This window comes from Gasterosteus aculeatus, chromosome 13 (assembly GCF_964276395.1).
Source record: "Gasterosteus aculeatus chromosome 13, fGasAcu3.hap1.1, whole genome shotgun sequence".
Taxonomy (NCBI): Eukaryota; Metazoa; Chordata; class Actinopteri; order Perciformes; family Gasterosteidae; genus Gasterosteus; species Gasterosteus aculeatus.
The window spans coordinates 3,077,909-3,100,530 of NC_135701.1; the positions used below are offsets into that span (position 1 = coordinate 3,077,909).

General features: G+C 41.8%; 22 non-coding genes across 22 annotated transcripts; 20 read left to right on the forward strand and 2 right to left on the reverse strand.

Moving 5' to 3' along the window:
* The first annotated feature begins 211 nt into the window (after positions 1 to 211).
* trnal-cag (transfer RNA leucine (anticodon CAG)) lies at positions 212 to 294 on the forward strand. Its single transcript has one exon. It is a non-coding gene; the product is annotated as a tRNA-Leu (tRNA).
* Positions 295 to 1,608: 1,314 nt separating this feature from the next.
* trnal-cag (transfer RNA leucine (anticodon CAG)) lies at positions 1,609 to 1,691 on the reverse strand. The gene has a single exon. It is a non-coding gene; the product is annotated as a tRNA-Leu (tRNA).
* Positions 1,692 to 2,012: 321 nt separating this feature from the next.
* trnal-cag (transfer RNA leucine (anticodon CAG)) lies at positions 2,013 to 2,095 on the reverse strand. Its single transcript has one exon. It is a non-coding gene; the product is annotated as a tRNA-Leu (tRNA).
* Positions 2,096 to 3,134: 1,039 nt separating this feature from the next.
* On the forward strand, positions 3,135 to 3,217 carry trnal-cag (transfer RNA leucine (anticodon CAG)). Its single transcript has one exon. It is a non-coding gene; the product is annotated as a tRNA-Leu (tRNA).
* Positions 3,218 to 4,322: 1,105 nt separating this feature from the next.
* trnal-cag (transfer RNA leucine (anticodon CAG)) lies at positions 4,323 to 4,405 on the forward strand. Its single transcript has one exon. It is a non-coding gene; the product is annotated as a tRNA-Leu (tRNA).
* A 724-nt stretch (positions 4,406 to 5,129) lies between these two features.
* On the forward strand, positions 5,130 to 5,212 carry trnal-cag (transfer RNA leucine (anticodon CAG)). The gene has a single exon. It is a non-coding gene; the product is annotated as a tRNA-Leu (tRNA).
* A 1,105-nt stretch (positions 5,213 to 6,317) lies between these two features.
* trnal-cag (transfer RNA leucine (anticodon CAG)) lies at positions 6,318 to 6,400 on the forward strand. Its single transcript has one exon. It is a non-coding gene; the product is annotated as a tRNA-Leu (tRNA).
* A 1,127-nt stretch (positions 6,401 to 7,527) lies between these two features.
* trnal-cag (transfer RNA leucine (anticodon CAG)) lies at positions 7,528 to 7,610 on the forward strand. Its single transcript has one exon. It is a non-coding gene; the product is annotated as a tRNA-Leu (tRNA).
* Positions 7,611 to 9,119: 1,509 nt separating this feature from the next.
* Positions 9,120 to 9,202, forward strand: trnal-cag (transfer RNA leucine (anticodon CAG)). The gene has a single exon. It is a non-coding gene; the product is annotated as a tRNA-Leu (tRNA).
* A 1,128-nt stretch (positions 9,203 to 10,330) lies between these two features.
* On the forward strand, positions 10,331 to 10,413 carry trnal-cag (transfer RNA leucine (anticodon CAG)). Its single transcript has one exon. It is a non-coding gene; the product is annotated as a tRNA-Leu (tRNA).
* Positions 10,414 to 11,116: 703 nt separating this feature from the next.
* On the forward strand, positions 11,117 to 11,199 carry trnal-cag (transfer RNA leucine (anticodon CAG)). Its single transcript has one exon. It is a non-coding gene; the product is annotated as a tRNA-Leu (tRNA).
* A 321-nt stretch (positions 11,200 to 11,520) lies between these two features.
* On the forward strand, positions 11,521 to 11,603 carry trnal-cag (transfer RNA leucine (anticodon CAG)). The gene has a single exon. It is a non-coding gene; the product is annotated as a tRNA-Leu (tRNA).
* A 1,510-nt stretch (positions 11,604 to 13,113) lies between these two features.
* trnal-cag (transfer RNA leucine (anticodon CAG)) lies at positions 13,114 to 13,196 on the forward strand. The gene has a single exon. It is a non-coding gene; the product is annotated as a tRNA-Leu (tRNA).
* A 703-nt stretch (positions 13,197 to 13,899) lies between these two features.
* trnal-cag (transfer RNA leucine (anticodon CAG)) lies at positions 13,900 to 13,982 on the forward strand. The gene has a single exon. It is a non-coding gene; the product is annotated as a tRNA-Leu (tRNA).
* Positions 13,983 to 14,303: 321 nt separating this feature from the next.
* Positions 14,304 to 14,386, forward strand: trnal-cag (transfer RNA leucine (anticodon CAG)). The gene has a single exon. It is a non-coding gene; the product is annotated as a tRNA-Leu (tRNA).
* A 1,509-nt stretch (positions 14,387 to 15,895) lies between these two features.
* On the forward strand, positions 15,896 to 15,978 carry trnal-cag (transfer RNA leucine (anticodon CAG)). Its single transcript has one exon. It is a non-coding gene; the product is annotated as a tRNA-Leu (tRNA).
* A 1,128-nt stretch (positions 15,979 to 17,106) lies between these two features.
* On the forward strand, positions 17,107 to 17,189 carry trnal-cag (transfer RNA leucine (anticodon CAG)). Its single transcript has one exon. It is a non-coding gene; the product is annotated as a tRNA-Leu (tRNA).
* A 703-nt stretch (positions 17,190 to 17,892) lies between these two features.
* trnal-cag (transfer RNA leucine (anticodon CAG)) lies at positions 17,893 to 17,975 on the forward strand. The gene has a single exon. It is a non-coding gene; the product is annotated as a tRNA-Leu (tRNA).
* A 703-nt stretch (positions 17,976 to 18,678) lies between these two features.
* Positions 18,679 to 18,761, forward strand: trnal-cag (transfer RNA leucine (anticodon CAG)). Its single transcript has one exon. It is a non-coding gene; the product is annotated as a tRNA-Leu (tRNA).
* Positions 18,762 to 20,270: 1,509 nt separating this feature from the next.
* On the forward strand, positions 20,271 to 20,353 carry trnal-cag (transfer RNA leucine (anticodon CAG)). Its single transcript has one exon. It is a non-coding gene; the product is annotated as a tRNA-Leu (tRNA).
* Positions 20,354 to 21,481: 1,128 nt separating this feature from the next.
* trnal-cag (transfer RNA leucine (anticodon CAG)) lies at positions 21,482 to 21,564 on the forward strand. Its single transcript has one exon. It is a non-coding gene; the product is annotated as a tRNA-Leu (tRNA).
* A 703-nt stretch (positions 21,565 to 22,267) lies between these two features.
* Positions 22,268 to 22,350, forward strand: trnal-cag (transfer RNA leucine (anticodon CAG)). The gene has a single exon. It is a non-coding gene; the product is annotated as a tRNA-Leu (tRNA).
* Positions 22,351 to 22,622: the final 272 nt, after the last annotated feature.

Consider the following 22,622-nt stretch of genomic DNA (forward strand, 5'->3'; position numbering starts at 1 on the left):
ATAAAGATGGCATTAAAGTTACAAAGTAACATGCTAGAGGCTTTCACTTGCATGAATGGTAGCTGCACTGCTTCAAGGTAAGATGCTGCAATGCGGCGTCTAGACACAATATTCTATGTAAGAATATACTAACAAAGGGTAAAGCAATGACATATGCAGTGTACGAAATCCAGATACTTTTTGTATTTTTCACTACTTACAGCATTTTCAAGTCAGGATGGCCGAGCGGTCTAAGGCGCTGCGTTCAGGTCGCAGTCTCCATTGGAGACGTGGTTTCGAATCCCACTTCTGACAGGATAGATTTGGTTCACTTGCTCGGCTGCCTGTATTGAGATTAGGTAAAGGCAACAATACTGTGCTGTGATTTTGTAAAGTATCAATAGTCCCGTCGCTAGAGTATAGGTATAAAGATGGCATTAATGTTACCAATTAAATGAATGGTAGCTGCACTGCTTTAAGGTAAGATGCTGCAATGCGGCGTCTAGACACAATATTCTATGTAAGCATATAATAACAAAGGGTAAAGCAATGACATATGCAGTGTACGAAATCAAGATACTTTTATAATTCTCACTACTTACAGAGGTTTCCAGTCAGGAAGGCCAAGCAGTCTAAGGCGCTGCGTTCAGGTCGCAGTCTCCAATGGACGTGTGCGTTGGAATCCAACTTCTAACACGGATTGATGTGGTTCACTTGCTCGCTAGCCTGTAAAGTGATGAGGTAAAGGCCACAATACTTTGCTGTGATTTTCTAAAGTCCTAATAGTCCCATCGCTAGAGTATTGGTATAAAGATGGCATTAACGTTACCAATTAAATGAATGGTAGCTGCACTGCTTTAAGGTAAGATGCTGCAATGCGGCGTCTAGACACAATATTCTATGTAAGCATATAATAACAAAGGGTAAAGCAATGACATATGCAGTGTACGAAATCAAGATACTTTTATAATTTTCACTACTTACAGAGGTTTCCAGTCAGGAAGGCCAAGCAGTCTAAGGCGCTGCGTTCAGGTCGCAGTCTCCAATGGACGTGTGCGTTGGAATCCAACTTCTAACACGGATTGATGTGGTTCACTTGCTCGCTAGCCTGTAAAGTGATTAGGTAAAGGCCACAATACTTTGCTGTGATTTTCTAAAGTCCTAATAGTCCCATCGCTAGAGTATTGGTATAAAGATGGCATTAATGTTACAAAGTAACATGCTAGAGGCTTTAACTTACATGAATGGTAGCTGCACTGCTTCAAGGTAAGATGCTGCAATGCGGCGTCTAGACACAATATTCTATGTAAGAATATACTAACAAAGGGTAAAGCAATGACATATGCAGTGTACGAAATCCAGATACTTTTTGTAATTTTCACTACTTACAGAGGTTTCCAGTCAGGAAGGCAAAGCAGTCTAAGGCGCTGCAATCAGGTCGCAGTCTCCAATGGACGTGTGCAGTCATGCAAGTGCACGCCTCTAGCATGTTACTTTGTAACATTAATGCCATCTTTATACCAATACTCTAGCAATGGGACTATTAGGACTTTAGAAGATCACAGCAAAGTATTGTGGCCTTTACCCAATCTCAATACAGGCAGCCGAGCAAGTGAACCAAATCTATCCTGTCAGAAGTGGGATTCGAAACCACGCCTCCAATGGAGACTGCGACCTGAACGCAGCGCCTTAGACCGCTCGGCCATCCTGACTTGAAAATATCGTAAGTAGTGAAAAATACAAAAAGTATCTGGATTTCGTACACTGCATATGTCATTGCTTTACCCTTTGTTAGTATATTCTTACATAGAATATTGTGTCTAGACGCCGCATTGCAGCATCTTACCTTGAAGCAGTGCAGCTACCATTCATGCAAGTGAAAGCCTCTAGCATGTTACTTTGTAACTTTAATGCCATCTTTATACCAATACTCTAGCGATGGGACTATTAGGACTTTAGAAAATCACAGCAAAGTATTGTGGCCTTTACCTAATCTCAATACAGGCAACCGAGCAAGTGAACCAAATCTATCCTGTCAGAAGTGCGATTCGAACCCACGCCTCCAATGGAGACTGCGACCTGAACGCAACGCCTTAGACCGCTCGGCCATCCTGACTTGAAGATGCCGTAAGTAGTGAAAATTATAAAAGTATCTTGATTTCGTACACTGCATATGTCATTGCTTTACCCTTTGTTATTATATGCTTACATAGAATATTGTGTCTAGACGCCGCATTGCAGCATCTTACCTTGAAGCAGTGCAGCTAGCACTGTGTAAAGCAATGACATATGCAGTGTACGAAATCAAGATACTTTTATAATTTTCACTACTTACAGAGGTTTCCAGTCAGGAAGGCCAAGCAGTCTAAGGCGCTGCGTTCAGGTCGCAGTCTCCAATGGACGTGTGCGTTGGAATCCAACTTCTAACACGGATTGATGTGGTTCACTTGCTCGCTAGCCTGTAAAGTGATTAGGTAAAGGCCACAATACTTTGCTGTGATTTTCTAAAGTCCTAATAGTCCCATCGCTAGAGTATTGGTATAAAGATGGCATTAATGTTACAAAGTAACATGCTAGAGGCTTTCACTTACATGAATGCTAGCTGCACTGCTTCAAGGTAAGATGCTGCAATGCGGCGTCTAGACACAATATTCTATGTAAGCATATAATAACAAAGGGTAAAGCAATGACATATGCAGTGTACGAAATCAAGATACTTTTATAATTTTCACTACTTACAGAGGTTTCCAGTCAGGAAGGCCAAGCAGTCTAAGGCGCTGCAATCAGGTCGCAGTCTCCAATGGACGTGTGCGTTGGAATCCAACTTCTAACACGGATTGATGTGGTTCACTTGCTCGCTAGCCTGTAAAGTGATTAGGTAAAGGCCACAATACTTTGCTGTGATTTTCTAAAGTCCTAATAGTCCCATCGCTAGAGTATTGGTATAAAGATGGCATTAAAGTTACAAAGTAACATGCTAGAGGCTTTCACTTGCATGAATGGTAGCTGCACTGCTTCAAGGTAAGATGCTGCAATGCGGCGTCTAGACACAATATTCTATGTAAGAATATACTAACAAAGGGTAAAGCAATGACATATGCAGTGTACGAAATCCAGATACTTTTTGTATTTTTCACTACTTACAGCATTTTCAAGTCAGGATGGCCGAGCGGTCTAAGGCGCTGCGTTCAGGTCGCAGTCTCCATTGGAGACGTGGTTTCGAATCCCACTTCTGACAGGATAGATTTGGTTCACTTGCTCGGCTGCCTGTATTGAGATTAGGTAAAGGCAACAATGCTGTGCTGTGATTTTGTAAAGTATCAATAGTCCCGTCGCTAGAGTATAGGTATAAAGATGGCATTAATGTTACCAATTAAATGAATGGTAGCTGCACTGCTTTAAGGTAAGATGCTGCAATGCGGCGTCTAGACACAATATTCTATGTAAGCATATAATAACAAAGGGTAAAGCAATGACATATGCAGTGTACGAAATCAAGATACTTTTATAATTTTCACTACTTACAGAGGTTTCCAGTCAGGAAGGCCAAGCAGTCTAAGGCGCTGCGTTCAGGTCGCAGTCTCCAATGGACGTGTGCGTTGGAATCCAACTTCTAACACGGATTGATGTGGTTCACTTGCTCGCTAGCCTGTAAAGTGATTAGGTAAAGGCCACAATACTTTGCTGTGATCTTCTAAAGTCCTAATAGTCCCATCGCTAGAGTATTGGTATAAAGATGGCATTAATGTTACAAAGTAACATGCTAGAGGCGTGCACTTGCATGAATGGTAGCTGCACTGCTTCAAGGTAAGATGCTGCAATGCGGCGTCTAGACAATATTCTATGTAAGAATATACTAACAAAGGGTAAAGCAATGACATATGCAGTGTACGAAATCCAGATACTTTTTGTAATTTTCACTACTTACAGAGGTTTCCAGTCAGGAAGGCCAAGCAGTCTAAGGCGCTGCGTTCAGGTCGCAGTCTCCAATGGACGTGTGCGTTGGAATCCAACTTCTAACACAGATTGATGTGGTTCACTTGCTCGCTAGCCTTTAAAGTGATTAGGTAAAGGCCACAATACTTTGCTGTGATCTTCTAAAGTCCTAATAGTCCCATCGCTAGAGTATTGGTATAAAGATGGCATTAAAGTTACAAAGTAACATGCTAGAGGCTTTCACTTACATGAATGCTAGCTGCACTGCTTCAAGGTAAGATGCTGCAATGCGGCGTCTAGACACAATATTCTATGTAAGCATATAATAACAAAGGGTAAAGCAATGACATATGCAGTGTACGAAATCAAGATACTTTTATAATTTTCACTACTTACGGCATCTTCAAGTCAGGATGGCCGAGCGGTCTAAGGCGTTGCGTTCAGGTCGCAGTCTCCATTGGAGGCGTGGGTTCGAATCGCACTTCTGACAGGATAGATTTGGTTCACTTGCTCGGTTGCCTGTATTGAGATTAGGTAAAGGCCAGAATACTTTGCTGTGATCTTCTAAAGTCCTAATAGTCCCATTGCTAGAGTATTGGTATAAAGATGGCATTAATGTTACAAAGTAACATGCTAGAGGCGTGCACTTGCATGAATGGTAGCTGCACTGCTTCAAGGTAAGATGCTGCAATGCGGCGTCTAGACAATATTCTATGTAAGAATATACTAACAAAGGGTAAAGCAATGACATATGCAGTGTACAAAATCCAGATACTTTTTGTAATTTTCACTACTTACAGAGGTTTCCAGTCAGGAAGGCCAAGCAGTCTAAGGCGCTGCGTTCAGGTCGCAGTCTCCAATGGACGTGTGCGTTGGAATCCAACTTCTAACACGGATTGATGTGGTTCACTTGCTCGCTAGCCTGTAAAGTGATTAGGTAAAGGCCACAATACTTTGCTGTGATCTTCTAAAGTCCTAATAGTCCCATCGCTAGAGTATTGGTATAAAGATGGCATTAATGTTACAAAGTAACATGCTAGAGGCTTTAACTTACATGAATGGTAGCTGCACTGCTTCAAGGTAAGATGCTGCAATGCGGCGTCTAGACACAATATTCTATGTAAGAATATACTAACAAAGGGTAAAGCAATGACATATGCAGTGTACGAAATCCAGATACTTTTTGTAATTTTCACTACTTACAGCATTTTCAAGTCAGGATGGCCGAGCGGTCTAAGGCGCTGCGTTCAGGTCGCAGTCTCCATTGGAGACGTGGTTTCGAATCCCACTTCTGACAGGATAGATTTGGTTCACTTGCTCGGCTGCCTGTATTGAGATTAGGTAAAGGCAACAATGCTGTGCTGTGATTTTGTAAAGTATCAATAGTCCCGTCGCTAGAGTATAGGTATAAAGATGGCATTAATGTTACCAATTAAATGAATGGTAGCTGCACTGCTTTAAGGTAAGATGCTGCAATGCGGCGTCTAGACACAATATTCTATGTAAGCATATAATAACAAAGGGTAAAGCAATGACATATGCAGTGTACGAAATCAAGATACTTTTATAATTTTCACTACTTACAGAGGTTTCCAGTCAGGAAGGCCAAGCAGTCTAAGGCGCTGCGTTCAGGTCGCAGTCTCCAATGGACGTGTGCGTTGGAATCCAACTTCTAACACGGATTGATGTGGTTCACTTGCTCGCTAGCCTGTAAAGTGATTAGGTAAAGGCCACAATACTTTGCTGTGATCTTCTAAAGTCCTAATAGTCCCATCGCTAGAGTATTGGTATAAAGATGGCATTAATGTTACAAAGTAACATGCTAGAGGCGTGCACTTGCATGAATGGTAGCTGCACTGCTTCAAGGTAAGATGCTGCAATGCGGCGTCTAGACAATATTCTATGTAAGAATATACTAACAAAGGGTAAAGCAATGACATATGCAGTGTACGAAATCCAGATACTTTTTGTAATTTTCACTACTTACAGAGGTTTCCAGTCAGGAAGGCCAAGCAGTCTAAGGCGCTGCGTTCAGGTCGCAGTCTCCAATGGACGTGTGCGTTGGAATCCAACTTCTAACACAGATTGATGTGGTTCACTTGCTCGCTAGCCTTTAAAGTGATTAGGTAAAGGCCACAATACTTTGCTGTGATCTTCTAAAGTCCTAATAGTCCCATCGCTAGAGTATTGGTATAAAGATGGCATTAAAGTTACAAAGTAACATGCTAGAGGCTTTCACTTACATGAATGCTAGCTGCACTGCTTCAAGGTAAGATGCTGCAATGCGGCGTCTAGACACAATATTCTATGTAAGCATATAATAACAAAGGGTAAAGCAATGACATATGCAGTGTACGAAATCAAGATACTTTTATAATTTTCACTACTTACGGCATCTTCAAGTCAGGATGGCCGAGCGGTCTAAGGCGTTGCGTTCAGGTCGCAGTCTCCATTGGAGGCGTGGGTTCGAATCGCACTTCTGACAGGATAGATTTGGTTCACTTGCTCGGTTGCCTGTATTGAGATTAGGTAAAGGCCAGAATACTTTGCTGTGATCTTCTAAAGTCCTAATAGTCCCATTGCTAGAGTATTGGTATAAAGATGGCATTAATGTTACAAAGTAACATGCTAGAGGCGTGCACTTGCATGAATGGTAGCTGCACTGCTTCAAGGTAAGATGCTGCAATGCGGCGTCTAGACAATATTCTATGTAAGAATATACTAACAAAGGGTAAAGCAATGACATATGCAGTGTACAAAATCCAGATACTTTTTGTAATTTTCACTACTTACAGAGGTTTCCAGTCAGGAAGGCCAAGCAGTCTAAGGCGCTGCGTTCAGGTCGCAGTCTCCAATGGACGTGTGCGTTGGAATCCAACTTCTAACACGGATTGATGTGGTTCACTTGCTCGCTAGCCTGTAAAGTGATTAGGTAAAGGCCACAATACTTTGCTGTGATCTTCTAAAGTCCTAATAGTCCCATCGCTAGAGTATTGGTATAAAGATGGCATTAATGTTACAAAGTAACATGCTAGAGGCGTGCACTTGCATGAATGGTAGCTGCACTGCTTCAAGGTAAGATGCTGCAATGCGGCGTCTAGACAATATTCTATGTAAGAATATACTAACAAAGGGTAAAGCAATGACATATGCAGTGTACGAAATCCAGATACTTTTTGTAATTTTCACTACTTACAGAGGTTTCCAGTCAGGAAGGCCAAGCAGTCTAAGGCGCTGCGTTCAGGTCGCAGTCTCCAATGGACGTGTGCGTTGGAATCCAACTTCTAACACAGATTGATGTGGTTCACTTGCTCGCTAGCCTTTAAAGTGATTAGGTAAAGGCCACAATACTTTGCTGTGATCTTCTAAAGTCCTAATAGTCCCATCGCTAGAGTATTGGTATAAAGATGGCATTAAAGTTACAAAGTAACATGCTAGAGGCTTTCACTTACATGAATGCTAGCTGCACTGCTTCAAGGTAAGATGCTGCAATGCGGCGTCTAGACACAATATTCTATGTAAGAATATACTAACAAAGGGTAAAGCAATGACATATGCAGTGTACGAAATCCAGATACTTTTTGTAATTTTCACTACTTACAGCATTTTCAAGTCAGGATGGCCGAGCGGTCTAAGGCGCTGCGTTCAGGTCGCAGTCTCCATTGGAGGCGTGGTTTCGAATCCCACTTCTGACAGGATAGATTTGGTTCACTTGCTCGGCTGCCTGTATTGAGATTAGGTAAAGGCAACAATGCTGTGCTGTGATTTTGTAAAGTATCAATAGTCCCGTCGCTAGAGTATAGGTATAAAGATGGCATTAATGTTACCAATTAAATGAATGGTAGCTGCACTGCTTTAAGGTAAGATGCTGCAATGCGGCGTCTAGACACAATATTCTATGTAAGCATATAATAACAAAGGGTAAAGCAATGACATATGCAGTGTACGAAATCAAGATACTTTTATAATTTTCACTACTTACAGAGGTTTCCAGTCAGGAAGGCCAAGCAGTCTAAGGCGCTGCGTTCAGGTCGCAGTCTCCAATGGACGTGTGCGTTGGAATCCAACTTCTAACACGGATTGATGTGGTTCACTTGCTCGCTAGCCTGTAAAGTGATTAGGTAAAGGCCACAATACTTTGCTGTGATCTTCTAAAGTCCTAATAGTCCCATCGCTAGAGTATTGGTATAAAGATGGCATTAATGTTACAAAGTAACATGCTAGAGGCGTGCACTTGCATGAATGGTAGCTGCACTGCTTCAAGGTAAGATGCTGCAATGCGGCGTCTAGACAATATTCTATGTAAGAATATACTAACAAAGGGTAAAGCAATGACATATGCAGTGTACGAAATCCAGATACTTTTTGTAATTTTCACTACTTACAGAGGTTTCCAGTCAGGAAGGCCAAGCAGTCTAAGGCGCTGCGTTCAGGTCGCAGTCTCCAATGGACGTGTGCGTTGGAATCCAACTTCTAACACAGATTGATGTGGTTCACTTGCTCGCTAGCCTTTAAAGTGATTAGGTAAAGGCCACAATACTTTGCTGTGATCTTCTAAAGTCCTAATAGTCCCATCGCTAGAGTATTGGTATAAAGATGGCATTAAAGTTACAAAGTAACATGCTAGAGGCTTTCACTTACATGAATGCTAGCTGCACTGCTTCAAGGTAAGATGCTGCAATGCGGCGTCTAGACACAATATTCTATGTAAGCATATAATAACAAAGGGTAAAGCAATGACATATGCAGTGTACGAAATCAAGATACTTTTATAATTTTCACTACTTACAGAGGTTTCCAGTCAGGAAGGCCAAGCAGTCTAAGGCGCTGCGTTCAGGTCGCAGTCTCCAATGGACGTGTGCGTTGGAATCCAACTTCTAACACGGATTGATGTGGTTCACTTGCTCGCTAGCCTGTAAAGTGATTAGGTAAAGGCCACAATACTTTGCTGTGATTTTCTAAAGTCCTAATAGTCCCATCGCTAGAGTATTGGTATAAAGATGGCATTAATGTTACAAAGTAACATGCTAGAGGCTTTCACTTACATGAATGCTAGCTGCACTGCTTCAAGGTAAGATGCTGCAATGCGGCGTCTAGACACAATATTCTATGTAAGCATATAATAACAAAGGGTAAAGCAATGACATATGCAGTGTACGAAATCAAGATACTTTTATAATTTTCACTACTTACGGCATCTTCAAGTCAGGATGGCCGAGCGGTCTAAGGCGTTGCGTTCAGGTCGCAGTCTCCATTGGAGGCGTGGGTTCGAATCGCACTTCTGACAGGATAGATTTGGTTCACTTGCTCGGTTGCCTGTATTGAGATTAGGTAAAGGCCACAATACTTTGCTGTGATCTTCTAAAGTCCTAATAGTCCCATTGCTAGAGTATTGGTATAAAGATGGCATTAATGTTACAAAGTAACATGCTAGAGGCGTGCACTTGCATGAATGGTAGCTGCACTGCTTCAAGGTAAGATGCTGCAATGCGGCGTCTAGACAATATTCTATGTAAGAATATACTAACAAAGGGTAAAGCAATGACATACGCAGTGTACAAAATCCAGATACTTTTTGTAATTTTCACTACTTACAGAGGTTTCCAGTCAGGAAGGCCAAGCAGTCTAAGGCGCTGCGTTCAGGTCGCAGTCTCCAATGGACGTGTGCGTTGGAATCCAACTTCTAACACGGATTGATGTGGTTCACTTGCTCGCTAGCCTGTAAAGTGATTAGGTAAAGGCCACAATACTTTGCTGTGATCTTCTAAAGTCCTAATAGTCCCATCGCTAGAGTATTGGTATAAAGATGGCATTAATGTTACAAAGTAACATGCTAGAGGCTTTCACTTACATGAATGCTAGCTGCACTGCTTCAAGGTAAGATGCTGCAATGCGGCGTCTAGACACAATATTCTATGTAAGCATATAATAACAAAGGGTAAAGCAATGACATATGCAGTGTACGAAATCAAGATACTTTTATAATTTTCACTACTTACGGCATTTTCCAGTCAGGAAGGCCAAGCAGTCTAAGGCGCTGCGTTCAGGTCGCAGTCTCCAATGGACGTGTGCGTTGGAATCCAACTTCTAACACAGATTGATGTGGTTCACTTGCTCGCTAGCCTTTAAAGTGATTAGGTAAAGGCCACAATACTTTGCTGTGATCTTCTAAAGTCCTAATAGTCCCATCGCTCGAGTATTGGTATAAAGATGGCATTAATGTTACAAAGTAACATGCTAGAGGCTTTAACTTACATGAATGGTAGCTGCACTGCTTCAAGGTAAGATGCTGCAATGCGGCGTCTAGACACAATATTCTATGTAAGAATATACTAACAAAGGGTAAAGCAATGACATATGCAGTGTACGAAATCCAGATACTTTTTGTAATTTTCACTACTTACAGCATTTTCAAGTCAGGATGGCCGAGCGGTCTAAGGCGCTGCGTTCAGGTCGCAGTCTCCATTGGAGGCGTGGGTTGGAATCCCACTTCTGACAGGATAGATTTGGTTCACTTGCTCGGTTGCCTGTATTGAGATTAGGTAAAGGCAACAATGCTGTGCTGTGATTCTGTAAAGTATCAATAGTCCCGTCGCTAGAGTATAGGTATAAAGATGGCATTAATGTTACCAATTAAATGAATGGTAGCTGCACTGCTTTAAGGTAAGATGCTGCAATGCGGCGTCTAGACACAATATTCTATGTAAGCATATAATAACAAAGGGTAAAGCAATGACATATGCAGTGTACGAAATCAAGATACTTTTATAATTTTCACTACTTACAGAGGTTTCCAGTCAGGAAGGCCAAGCAGTCTAAGGCGCTGCGTTCAGGTCGCAGTCTCCAATGGACGTGTGCGTTGGAATCCAACTTCTAACACGGATTGATGTGGTTCACTTGCTCGCTAGCCTGTAAAGTGATGAGGTAAAGGCCACAATACTTTGCTGTGATTTTCTAAAGTCCTAATAGTCCCATCGCTAGAGTATTGGTATAAAGATGGCATTAATGTTACAAAGTAACATGCTAGAGGCTTTAACTTACATGAATGGTAGCTGCACTGCTTCAAGGTAAGATGCTGCAATGCGGCGTCTAGACACAATATTCTATGTAAGAATATACTAACAAAGGGTAAAGCAATGACATATGCAGTGTACGAAATCCAGATACTTTTTGTAATTTTCACTACTTACAGCATTTTCAAGTCAGGATGGCCGAGCGGTCTAAGGCGCTGCGTTCAGGTCGCAGTCTCCATTGGAGGCGTGGGTTCGAATCCCACTTCTGACAGGATAGATTTGGTTCACTTGCTCGGTTGCCTGTATTGAGATGAGGTAAAGGCCACAATACTTTCCTGTGATTTTCTAAAGTCCTAATAGTCCCATCGCTAGAGTATTGGTATAAAGATGGCATTAAAGTTACAAAGTAACATGCTAGAGGCTTTCACTTGCATGAATGGTAGCTGCACTGCTTCAAGGTAAGATGCTGCAATGCGGCGTCTAGACACAATATTCTATGTAAGAATATACTAACAAAGGGTAAAGCAATGACATATGCAGTGTACGAAATCCAGATACTTTTTGTATTTTTCACTACTTACAGCATTTTCAAGTCAGGATGGCCGAGCGGTCTAAGGCGCTGCGTTCAGGTCGCAGTCTCCATTGGAGACGTGGTTTCGAATCCCACTTCTGACAGGATAGATTTGGTTCACTTGCTCGGCTGCCTGTATTGAGATTAGGTAAAGGCAACAATGCTGTAATGTGATTTTGTAAAGTATCAATAGTCCCGTCGCTAGAGTATAGGTATAAAGATGGCATTAATGTTACCAATTAAATGAATGGTAGCTGCACTGCTTTAAGGTAAGATGCTGCAATGCGGCGTCTAGACACAATATTCTATGTAAGCATATAATAACAAAGGGTAAAGCAATGACATATGCAGTGTACGAAATCAAGATACTTTTATAATTTTCACTACTTACAGAGGTTTCCAGTCAGGAAGGCCAAGCAGTCTAAGGTGCTGCGTTCAGGTCGCAGTCTCCAATGGACGTGTGCGTTGGAATCCAACTTCTAACACGGATTGATGTGGTTCACTTGCTCGCTAGCCTGTAAAGTGATTAGGTAAAGGCCACAATACTTTGCTGTGATCTTCTAAAGTCCTAATAGTCCCATCGCTAGAGTATTGGTATAAAGATGGCATTAATGTTACAAAGTAACATGCTAGAGGCGTGCACTTGCATGAATGGTAGCTGCACTGCTTCAAGGTAAGATGCTGCAATGCGGCGTCTAGACAATATTCTATGTAAGAATATACTAACAAAGGGTAAAGCAATGACATATGCAGTGTACGAAATCCAGATACTTTTTGTAATTTTCACTACTTACAGAGGTTTCCAGTCAGGAAGGCCAAGCAGTCTAAGGCGCTGCGTTCAGGTCGCAGTCTCCAATGGACGTGTGCGTTGGAATCCAACTTCTAACACAGATTGATGTGGTTCACTTGCTCGCTAGCCTTTAAAGTGATTAGGTAAAGGCCACAATACTTTGCTGTGATCTTCTAAAGTCCTAATAGTCCCATCGCTAGAGTATTGGTATAAAGATGGCATTAAAGTTACAAAGTAACATGCTAGAGGCTTTCACTTACATGAATGCTAGCTGCACTGCTTCAAGGTAAGATGCTGCAATGCGGCGTCTAGACACAATATTCTATGTAAGCATATAATAACAAAGGGTAAAGCAATGACATATGCAGTGTACGAAATCAAGATACTTTTATAATTTTCACTACTTACGGCATTTTCCAGTCAGGAAGGCCAAGCAGTCTAAGGCGCTGCGTTCAGGTCGCAGTCTCCAATGGACGTGTGCGTTGGAATCCAACTTCTAACACAGATTGATGTGGTTCACTTGCTCGCTAGCCTTTAAAGTGATTAGGTAAAGGCCACAATACTTTGCTGTGATCTTCTAAAGTCCTAATAGTCCCATCGCTAGAGTATTGGTATAAAGATGGCATTAATGTTACAAAGTAACATGCTAGAGGCTTTAACTTACATGAATGGTAGCTGCACTGCTTCAAGGTAAGATGCTGCAATGCGGCGTCTAGACACAATATTCTATGTAAGAATATACTAACAAAGGGTAAAGCAATGACATATGCAGTGTACGAAATCCAGATACTTTTTGTAATTTTCACTACTTACAGCATTTTCAAGTCAGGATGGCCGAGCGGTCTAAGGCGCTGCGTTCAGGTCGCAGTCTCCATTGGAGGCGTGGGTTGGAATCCCACTTCTGACAGGATAGATTTGGTTCACTTGCTCGGTTGCCTGTATTGAGATTAGGTAAAGGCAACAATGCTGTGCTGTGATTCTGTAAAGTATCAATAGTCCCGTCGCTAGAGTATAGGTATAAAGATGGCATTAATGTTACCAATTAAATGAATGGTAGCTGCACTGCTTTAAGGTAAGATGCTGCAATGCGGCGTCTAGACACAATATTCTATGTAAGCATATAATAACAAAGGGTAAAGCAATGACATATGCAGTGTACGAAATCAAGATACTTTTATAATTTTCACTACTTACAGAGGTTTCCAGTCAGGAAGGCCAAGCAGTCTAAGGCGCTGCGTTCAGGTCGCAGTCTCCAATGGACGTGTGCGTTGGAATCCAACTTCTAACACGGATTGATGTGGTTCACTTGCTCGCTAGCCTGTAAAGTGATGAGGTAAAGGCCACAATACTTTGCTGTGATTTTCTAAAGTCCTAATAGTCCCATCGCTAGAGTATTGGTATAAAGATGGCATTAATGTTACAAAGTAACATGCTAGAGGCTTTAACTTACATGAATGGTAGCTGCACTGCTTCAAGGTAAGATGCTGCAATGCGGCGTCTAGACACAATATTCTATGTAAGAATATACTAACAAAGGGTAAAGCAATGACATATGCAGTGTACGAAATCCAGATACTTTTTGTAATTTTCACTACTTACAGCATTTTCAAGTCAGGATGGCCGAGCGGTCTAAGGCGCTGCGTTCAGGTCGCAGTCTCCATTGGAGGCGTGGGTTCGAATCCCACTTCTGACAGGATAGATTTGGTTCACTTGCTCGGTTGCCTGTATTGAGATGAGGTAAAGGCCACAATACTTTCCTGTGATTTTCTAAAGTCCTAATAGTCCCATCGCTAGAGTATTGGTATAAAGATGGCATTAAAGTTACAAAGTAACATGCTAGAGGCTTTCACTTGCATGAATGGTAGCTGCACTGCTTCAAGGTAAGATGCTGCAATGCGGCGTCTAGACACAATATTCTATGTAAGAATATACTAACAAAGGGTAAAGCAATGACATATGCAGTGTACGAAATCCAGATACTTTTTGTATTTTTCACTACTTACAGCATTTTCAAGTCAGGATGGCCGAGCGGTCTAAGGCGCTGCGTTCAGGTCGCAGTCTCCATTGGAGACGTGGTTTCGAATCCCACTTCTGACAGGATAGATTTGGTTCACTTGCTCGGCTGCCTGTATTGAGATTAGGTAAAGGCAACAATGCTGTAATGTGATTTTGTAAAGTATCAATAGTCCCGTCGCTAGAGTATAGGTATAAAGATGGCATTAATGTTACCAATTAAATGAATGGTAGCTGCACTGCTTTAAGGTAAGATGCTGCAATGCGGCGTCTAGACACAATATTCTATGTAAGCATATAATAACAAAGGGTAAAGCAATGACATATGCAGTGTACGAAATCAAGATACTTTTATAATTTTCACTACTTACAGAGGTTTCCAGTCAGGAAGGCCAAGCAGTCTAAGGTGCTGCGTTCAGGTCGCAGTCTCCAATGGACGTGTGCGTTGGAATCCAACTTCTAACACGGATTGATGTGGTTCACTTGCTCGCTAGCCTGTAAAGTGATTAGGTAAAGGCCACAATACTTTGCTGTGATCTTCTAAAGTCCTAATAGTCCCATCGCTAGAGTATTGGTATAAAGATGGCATTAATGTTACAAAGTAACATGCTAGAGGCGTGCACTTGCATGAATGGTAGCTGCACTGCTTCAAGGTAAGATGCTGCAATGCGGCGTCTAGACAATATTCTATGTAAGAATATACTAACAAAGGGTAAAGCAATGACATATGCAGTGTACGAAATCCAGATACTTTTTGTAATTTTCACTACTTACAGAGGTTTCCAGTCAGGAAGGCCAAGCAGTCTAAGGCGCTGCGTTCAGGTCGCAGTCTCCAATGGACGTGTGCGTTGGAATCCAACTTCTAACACAGATTGATGTGGTTCACTTGCTCGCTAGCCTTTAAAGTGATTAGGTAAAGGCCACAATACTTTGCTGTGATCTTCTAAAGTCCTAATAGTCCCATCGCTAGAGTATTGGTATAAAGATGGCATTAAAGTTACAAAGTAACATGCTAGAGGCTTTCACTTACATGAATGCTAGCTGCACTGCTTCAAGGTAAGATGCTGCAATGCGGCGTCTAGACACAATATTCTATGTAAGCATATAATAACAAAGGGTAAAGCAATGACATATGCAGTGTACGAAATCAAGATACTTTTATAATTTTCACTACTTACAGAGGTTTCCAGTCAGGAAGGCCAAGCAGTCTAAGGCGCTGCGTTCAGGTCGCAGTCTCCAATGGACGTGTGCGTTGGAATCCAACTTCTAACACGGATTGATGTGGTTCACTTGCTCGCTAGCCTGTAAAGTGATTAGGTAAAGGCCACAATACTTTGCTGTGATTTTCTAAAGTCCTAATAGTCCCATCGCTAGAGTATTGGTATAAAGATGGCATTAATGTTACAAAGTAACATGCTAGAGGCTTTCACTTACATGAATGCTAGCTGCACTGCTTCAAGGTAAGATGCTGCAATGCGGCGTCTAGACACAATATTCTATGTAAGCATATAATAACAAAGGGTAAAGCAATGACATATGCAGTGTACGAAATCAAGATACTTTTATAATTTTCACTACTTACGGCATCTTCAAGTCAGGATGGCCGAGCGGTCTAAGGCGTTGCGTTCAGGTCGCAGTCTCCATTGGAGGCGTGGGTTCGAATCGCACTTCTGACAGGATAGATTTGGTTCACTTGCTCGGTTGCCTGTATTGAGATTAGGTAAAGGCCACAATACTTTGCTGTGATCTTCTAAAGTCCTAATAGTCCCATTGCTAGAGTATTGGTATAAAGATGGCATTAATGTTACAAAGTAACATGCTAGAGGCGTGCACTTGCATGAATGGTAGCTGCACTGCTTCAAGGTAAGATGCTGCAATGCGGCGTCTAGACAATATTCTATGTAAGAATATACTAACAAAGGGTAAAGCAATGACATACGCAGTGTACAAAATCCAGATACTTTTTGTAATTTTCACTACTTACAGAGGTTTCCAGTCAGGAAGGCCAAGCAGTCTAAGGCGCTGCGTTCAGGTCGCAGTCTCCAATGGACGTGTGCGTTGGAATCCAACTTCTAACACGGATTGATGTGGTTCACTTGCTCGCTAGCCTGTAAAGTGATTAGGTAAAGGCCACAATACTTTGCTGTGATTTTCTAAAGTCCTAATAGTCCCATCGCTAGAGTATTGGTATAAAGATGGCATTAATGTTACAAAGTAACATGCTAGAGGCTTTCACTTACATGAATGCTAGCTGCACTGCTTCAAGGTAAGATGCTGCAATGCGGCGTCTAGACACAATATTCTATGTAAGCATATAATAACAAAGGGTAAAGCAATGACATATGCAGTGTACGAAATCAAGATACTTTTATAATTTTCACTACTTACGGCATTTTCCAGTCAGGAAGGCCAAGCAGTCTAAGGCGCTGCGTTCAGGTCGCAGTCTCCAATGGACGTGTGCGTTGGAATCCAACTTCTAACACAGATTGATGTGGTTCACTTGCTCGCTAGCCTTTAAAGTGATTAGGTAAAGGCCACAATACTTTGCTGTGATCTTCTAAAGTCCTAATAGTCCCATCGCTAGAGTATTGGTATAAAGATGGCATTAATGTTACAAAGTAACATGCTAGAGGCTTTAACTTACATGAATGGTAGCTGCACTGCTTCAAGGTAAGATGCTGCAATGCGGCGTCTAGACACAATATTCTATGTAAGAATATACTAACAAAGGGTAAAGCAATGACATATGCAGTGTACGAAATCCAGATACTTTTTGTATTTTTCACTACTTACAGCATTTTCAAGTCAGGATGGCCGAGCGGTCTAAGGCGCTGCGTTCAGGTCGCAGTCTCCATTGGAGGCGTGGGTTGGAATCCCACTTCTGACAGGATAGATTTGGTTCACTTGCTCGGTTGCCTGTATTGAGATTAGGTAAAGGCAACAATGCTGTGCTGTGATTCTGTAAAGTATCAATAGTCCCGTCGCTAGAGTATAGGTATAAAGATGGCATTAATGTTACCAATTAAATGAATGGTAGCTGCACTGCTTTAAGGTAAGATGCTGCAATGCGGCGTCTAGACACAATATTCTATGTAAGCATATAATAACAAAGGGTAAAGCAATGACATATGCAGTGTACGAAATCAAGATACTTTTATAATTTTCACTACTTACAGAGGTTTCCAGTCAGGAAGGCCAAGCAGTCTAAGGCGCTGCGTTCAGGTCGCAGTCTCCAATGGACGTGTGCGTTGGAATCCAACTTCTAACACGGATTGATGTGGTTCACTTGCTCGCTAGCCTGTAAAGTGATGAGGTAAAGGCCACAATACTTTGCTGTGATTTTCTAAAGTCCTAATAGTCCCATCGCTAGAGTATTGGTATAAAGATGGCATTAATGTTACAAAGTAACATGCTAGAGGCTTTAACTTACATGAATGGTAGCTGCACTGCTTCAAGGTAAGATGCTGCAATGCGGCGTCTAGACACAATATTCTATGTAAGAATATACTAACAAAGGGTAAAGCAATGACATATGCAGTGTACGAAATCCAGATACTTTTTGTAATTTTCACTACTTACAGCATTTTCAAGTCAGGATGGCCGAGCGGTCTAAGGCGCTGCGTTCAGGTCGCAGTCTCCATTGGAGGCGTGGGTTCGAATCCCACTTCTGACAGGATAGATTTGGTTCACTTGCTCGGTTGCCTGTATTGAGATTAGGTAAAGGCAACAATGCTGTGCTGTGATTCTGTAAAGTATCAATAGTCCCGTCGCTAGAGTATAGGTATAAAGATGGCATTAATGTTACCAATTAAATGAATGGTAGCTGCACTGCTTTAAGGTAAGATGCTGCAATGCGGCGTCTAGACACAATATTCTATGTAAGCATATAATAACAAAGGGTAAAGCAATGACATATGCAGTGTACGAAATCAAGATACTTTTATAATTTTCACTACTTACAGAGGTTTCCAGTCAGGAAGGCCAAGCAGTCTAAGGCGCTGCGTTCAGGTCGCAGTCTCCAATGGACGTGTGCGTTGGAATCCAACTTCTAACACGGATTGATGTGGTTCACTTGCTCGCTAGCCTGTAAAGTGATGAGGTAAAGGCCACAATACTTTGCTGTGATTTTCTAAAGTCCTAATAGTCCCATCGCTAGAGTATTGGTATAAAGATGGCATTAATGTTACAAAGTAACATGCTAGAGGCTTTAACTTACATGAATGGTAGCTGCACTGCTTCAAGGTAAGATGCTGCAATGCGGCGTCTAGACACAATATTCTATGTAAGAATATACTAACAAAGGGTAAAGCAATGACATATGCAGTGTACGAAATCCAGATACTTTTTGTAATTTTCACTACTTACAGCATTTTCAAGTCAGGATGGCCGAGCGGTCTAAGGCGCTGCGTTCAGGTCGCAGTCTCCATTGGAGGCGTGGTTTCGAATCCCACTTCTGACAGGATAGATTTGGTTCACTTGCTCGGCTGCCTGTATTGAGATTAGGTAAAGGCAACAATGCTGTGCTGTGATTTTGTAAAGTATCAATAGTCCCGTCGCTAGAGTATAGGTATAAAGATGGCATTAATGTTACCAATTAAATGAATGGTAGCTGCACTGCTTTAAGGTAAGATGCTGCAATGCGGCGTCTAGACACAATATTCTATGTAAGCATATAATAACAAAGGGTAAAGCAATGACATATGCAGTGTACGAAATCAAGATACTTTTATAATTTTCACTACTTACAGAGGTTTCCAGTCAGGAAGGCCAAGCAGTCTAAGGCGCTGCGTTCAGGTCGCAGTCTCCAATGGACGTGTGCGTTGGAATCCAACTTCTAACACGGATTGATGTGGTTCACTTGCTCGCTAGCCTGTAAAGTGATTAGGTAAAGGCCACAATACTTTGCTGTGATCTTCTAAAGTCCTAATAGTCCCATCGCTAGAGTATTGGTATAAAGATGGCATTAATGTTACAAAGTAACATGCTAGAGGCGTGCACTTGCATGAATGGTAGCTGCACTGCTTCAAGGTAAGATGCTGCAATGCGGCGTCTAGACAATATTCTATGTAAGAATATACTAACAAAGGGTAAAGCAATGACATATGCAGTGTACGAAATCCAGATACTTTTTGTAATTTTCACTACTTACAGAGGTTTCCAGTCAGGAAGGCCAAGCAGTCTAAGGCGCTGCGTTCAGGTCGCAGTCTCCAATGGACGTGTGCGTTGGAATCCAACTTCTAACACAGATTGATGTGGTTCACTTGCTCGCTAGCCTTTAAAGTGATTAGGTAAAGGCCACAATACTTTGCTGTGATCTTCTAAAGTCCTAATAGTCCCATCGCTAGAGTATTGGTATAAAGATGGCATTAAAGTTACAAAGTAACATGCTAGAGGCTTTCACTTACATGAATGCTAGCTGCACTGCTTCAAGGTAAGATGCTGCAATGCGGCGTCTAGACACAATATTCTATGTAAGCATATAATAACAAAGGGTAAAGCAATGACATATGCAGTGTACGAAATCAAGATACTTTTATAATTTTCACTACTTACAGAGGTTTCCAGTCAGGAAGGCCAAGCAGTCTAAGGCGCTGCGTTCAGGTCGCAGTCTCCAATGGACGTGTGCGTTGGAATCCAACTTCTAACACGGATTGATGTGGTTCACTTGCTCGCTAGCCTGTAAAGTGATTAGGTAAAGGCCACAATACTTTGCTGTGATTTTCTAAAGTCCTAATAGTCCCATCGCTAGAGTATTGGTATAAAGATGGCATTAATGTTACAAAGTAACATGCTAGAGGCTTTCACTTACATGAATGCTAGCTGCACTGCTTCAAGGTAAGATGCTGCAATGCGGCGTCTAGACACAATATTCTATGTAAGCATATAATAACAAAGGGTAAAGCAATGACATATGCAGTGTACGAAATCAAGATACTTTTATAATTTTCACTACTTACGGCATCTTCAAGTCAGGATGGCCGAGCGGTCTAAGGCGTTGCGTTCAGGTCGCAGTCTCCATTGGAGGCGTGGGTTCGAATCGCACTTCTGACAGGATAGATTTGGTTCACTTGCTCGGTTGCCTGTATTGAGATTAGGTAAAGGCCACAATACTTTGCTGTGATCTTCTAAAGTCCTAATAGTCCCATTGCTAGAGTATTGGTATAAAGATGGCATTAATGTTACAAAGTAACATGCTAGAGGCGTGCACTTGCATGAATGGTAGCTGCACTGCTTCAAGGTAAGATGCTGCAATGCGGCGTCTAGACAATATTCTATGTAAGAATATACTAACAAAGGGTAAAGCAATGACATACGCAGTGTACAAAATCCAGATACTTTTTGTAATTTTCACTACTTACAGAGGTTTCCAGTCAGGAAGGCCAAGCAGTCTAAGGCGCTGCGTTCAGGTCGCAGTCTCCAATGGACGTGTGCGTTGGAATCCAACTTCTAACACGGATTGATGTGGTTCACTTGCTCGCTAGCCTGTAAAGTGATTAGGTAAAGGCCACAATACTTTGCTGTGATCTTCTAAAGTCCTAATAGTCCCATCGCTAGAGTATTGGTATAAAGATGGCATTAATGTTACAAAGTAACATTCTAGAGGCTTTCACTTACATGAATGCTAGCTGCACTGCTTCAAGGTAAGATGCTGCAATGCGGCGTCTAGACACAATATTCTATGTAAGCATATAATAACAAAGGGTAAAGCAATGACATATGCAGTGTACGAAATCAAGATACTTTTATAATTTTCACTACTTACGGCATTTTCCAGTCAGGAAGGCCAAGCAGTCTAAGGCGCTGCGTTCAGGTCGCAGTCTCCAATGGACGTGTGCGTTGGAATCCAACTTCTAACACAGATTGATGTGGTTCACTTGCTCGCTAGCCTTTAAAGTGATTAGGTAAAGGCCACAATACTTTGCTGTGATCTTCTAAAGTCCTAATAGTCCCATCGCTAGAGTATTGGTATAAAGATGGCATTAATGTTACAAAGTAACATGCTAGAGGCTTTAACTTACATGAATGGTAGCTGCACTGCTTCAAGGTAAGATGCTGCAATGCGGCGTCTAGACACAATATTCTATGTAAGAATATACTAACAAAGGGTAAAGCAATGACATATGCAGTGTACGAAATCCAGATACTTTTTGTAATTTTCACTACTTACAGCATTTTCAAGTCAGGATGGCCGAGCGGTCTAAGGCGCTGCGTTCAGGTCGCAGTCTCCATTGGAGGCGTGGGTTGGAATCCCACTTCTGACAGGATAGATTTGGTTCACTTGCTCGGTTGCCTGTATTGAGATTAGGTAAAGGCAACAATGCTGTGCTGTGATTCTGTAAAGTATCAATAGTCCCGTCGCTAGAGTATAGGTATAAAGATGGCATTAATGTTACCAATTAAATGAATGGTAGCTGCACTGCTTTAAGGTAAGATGCTGCAATGCGGCGTCTAGACACAATATTCTATGTAAGCATATAATAACAAAGGGTAAAGCAATGACATATGCAGTGTACGAAATCAAGATACTTTTATAATTTTCACTACTTACAGAGGTTTCCAGTCAGGAAGGCCAAGCAGTCTAAGGCGCTGCGTTCAGGTCGCAGTCTCCAATGGACGTGTGCGTTGGAATCCAACTTCTAACACGGATTGATGTGGTTCACTTGCTCGCTAGCCTGTAAAGTGATGAGGTAAAGGCCACAATACTTTGCTGTGATTTTCTAAAGTCCTAATAGTCCCATCGCTAGAGTATTGGTATAAAGATGGCATTAATGTTACAAAGTAACATGCTAGAGGCTTTAACTTACATGAATGGTAGCTGCACTGCTTCAAGGTAAGATGCTGCAATGCGGCGTCTAGACACAATATTCTATGTAAGAATATACTAACAAAGGGTAAAGCAATGACATATGCAGTGTACGAAATCCAGATACTTTTTGTAATTTTCACTACTTACAGCATTTTCAAGTCAGGATGGCCGAGCGGTCTAAGGCGCTGCGTTCAGGTCGCAGTCTCCATTGGAGGCGTGGGTTCGAATCCCACTTCTGACAGGATAGATTTGGTTCACTTGCTCGGTTGCCTGTATTGAGATGAGGTAAAGGCCACAATACTTTCCTGTGATTTTCTAAAGTCCTAATAGTCCCATCGCTAGAGTATTGGTATAAAGATGGCATTAAAGTTACAAAGTAACATGCTAGAGGCTTTCACTTGCATGAATGGTAGCTGCACTGCTTCAAGGTAAGATGCTGCAATGCGGCGTCTAGACACAATATTCTATGTAAGAATATACTAACAAAGGGTAAAGCAATGACATATGCAGTGT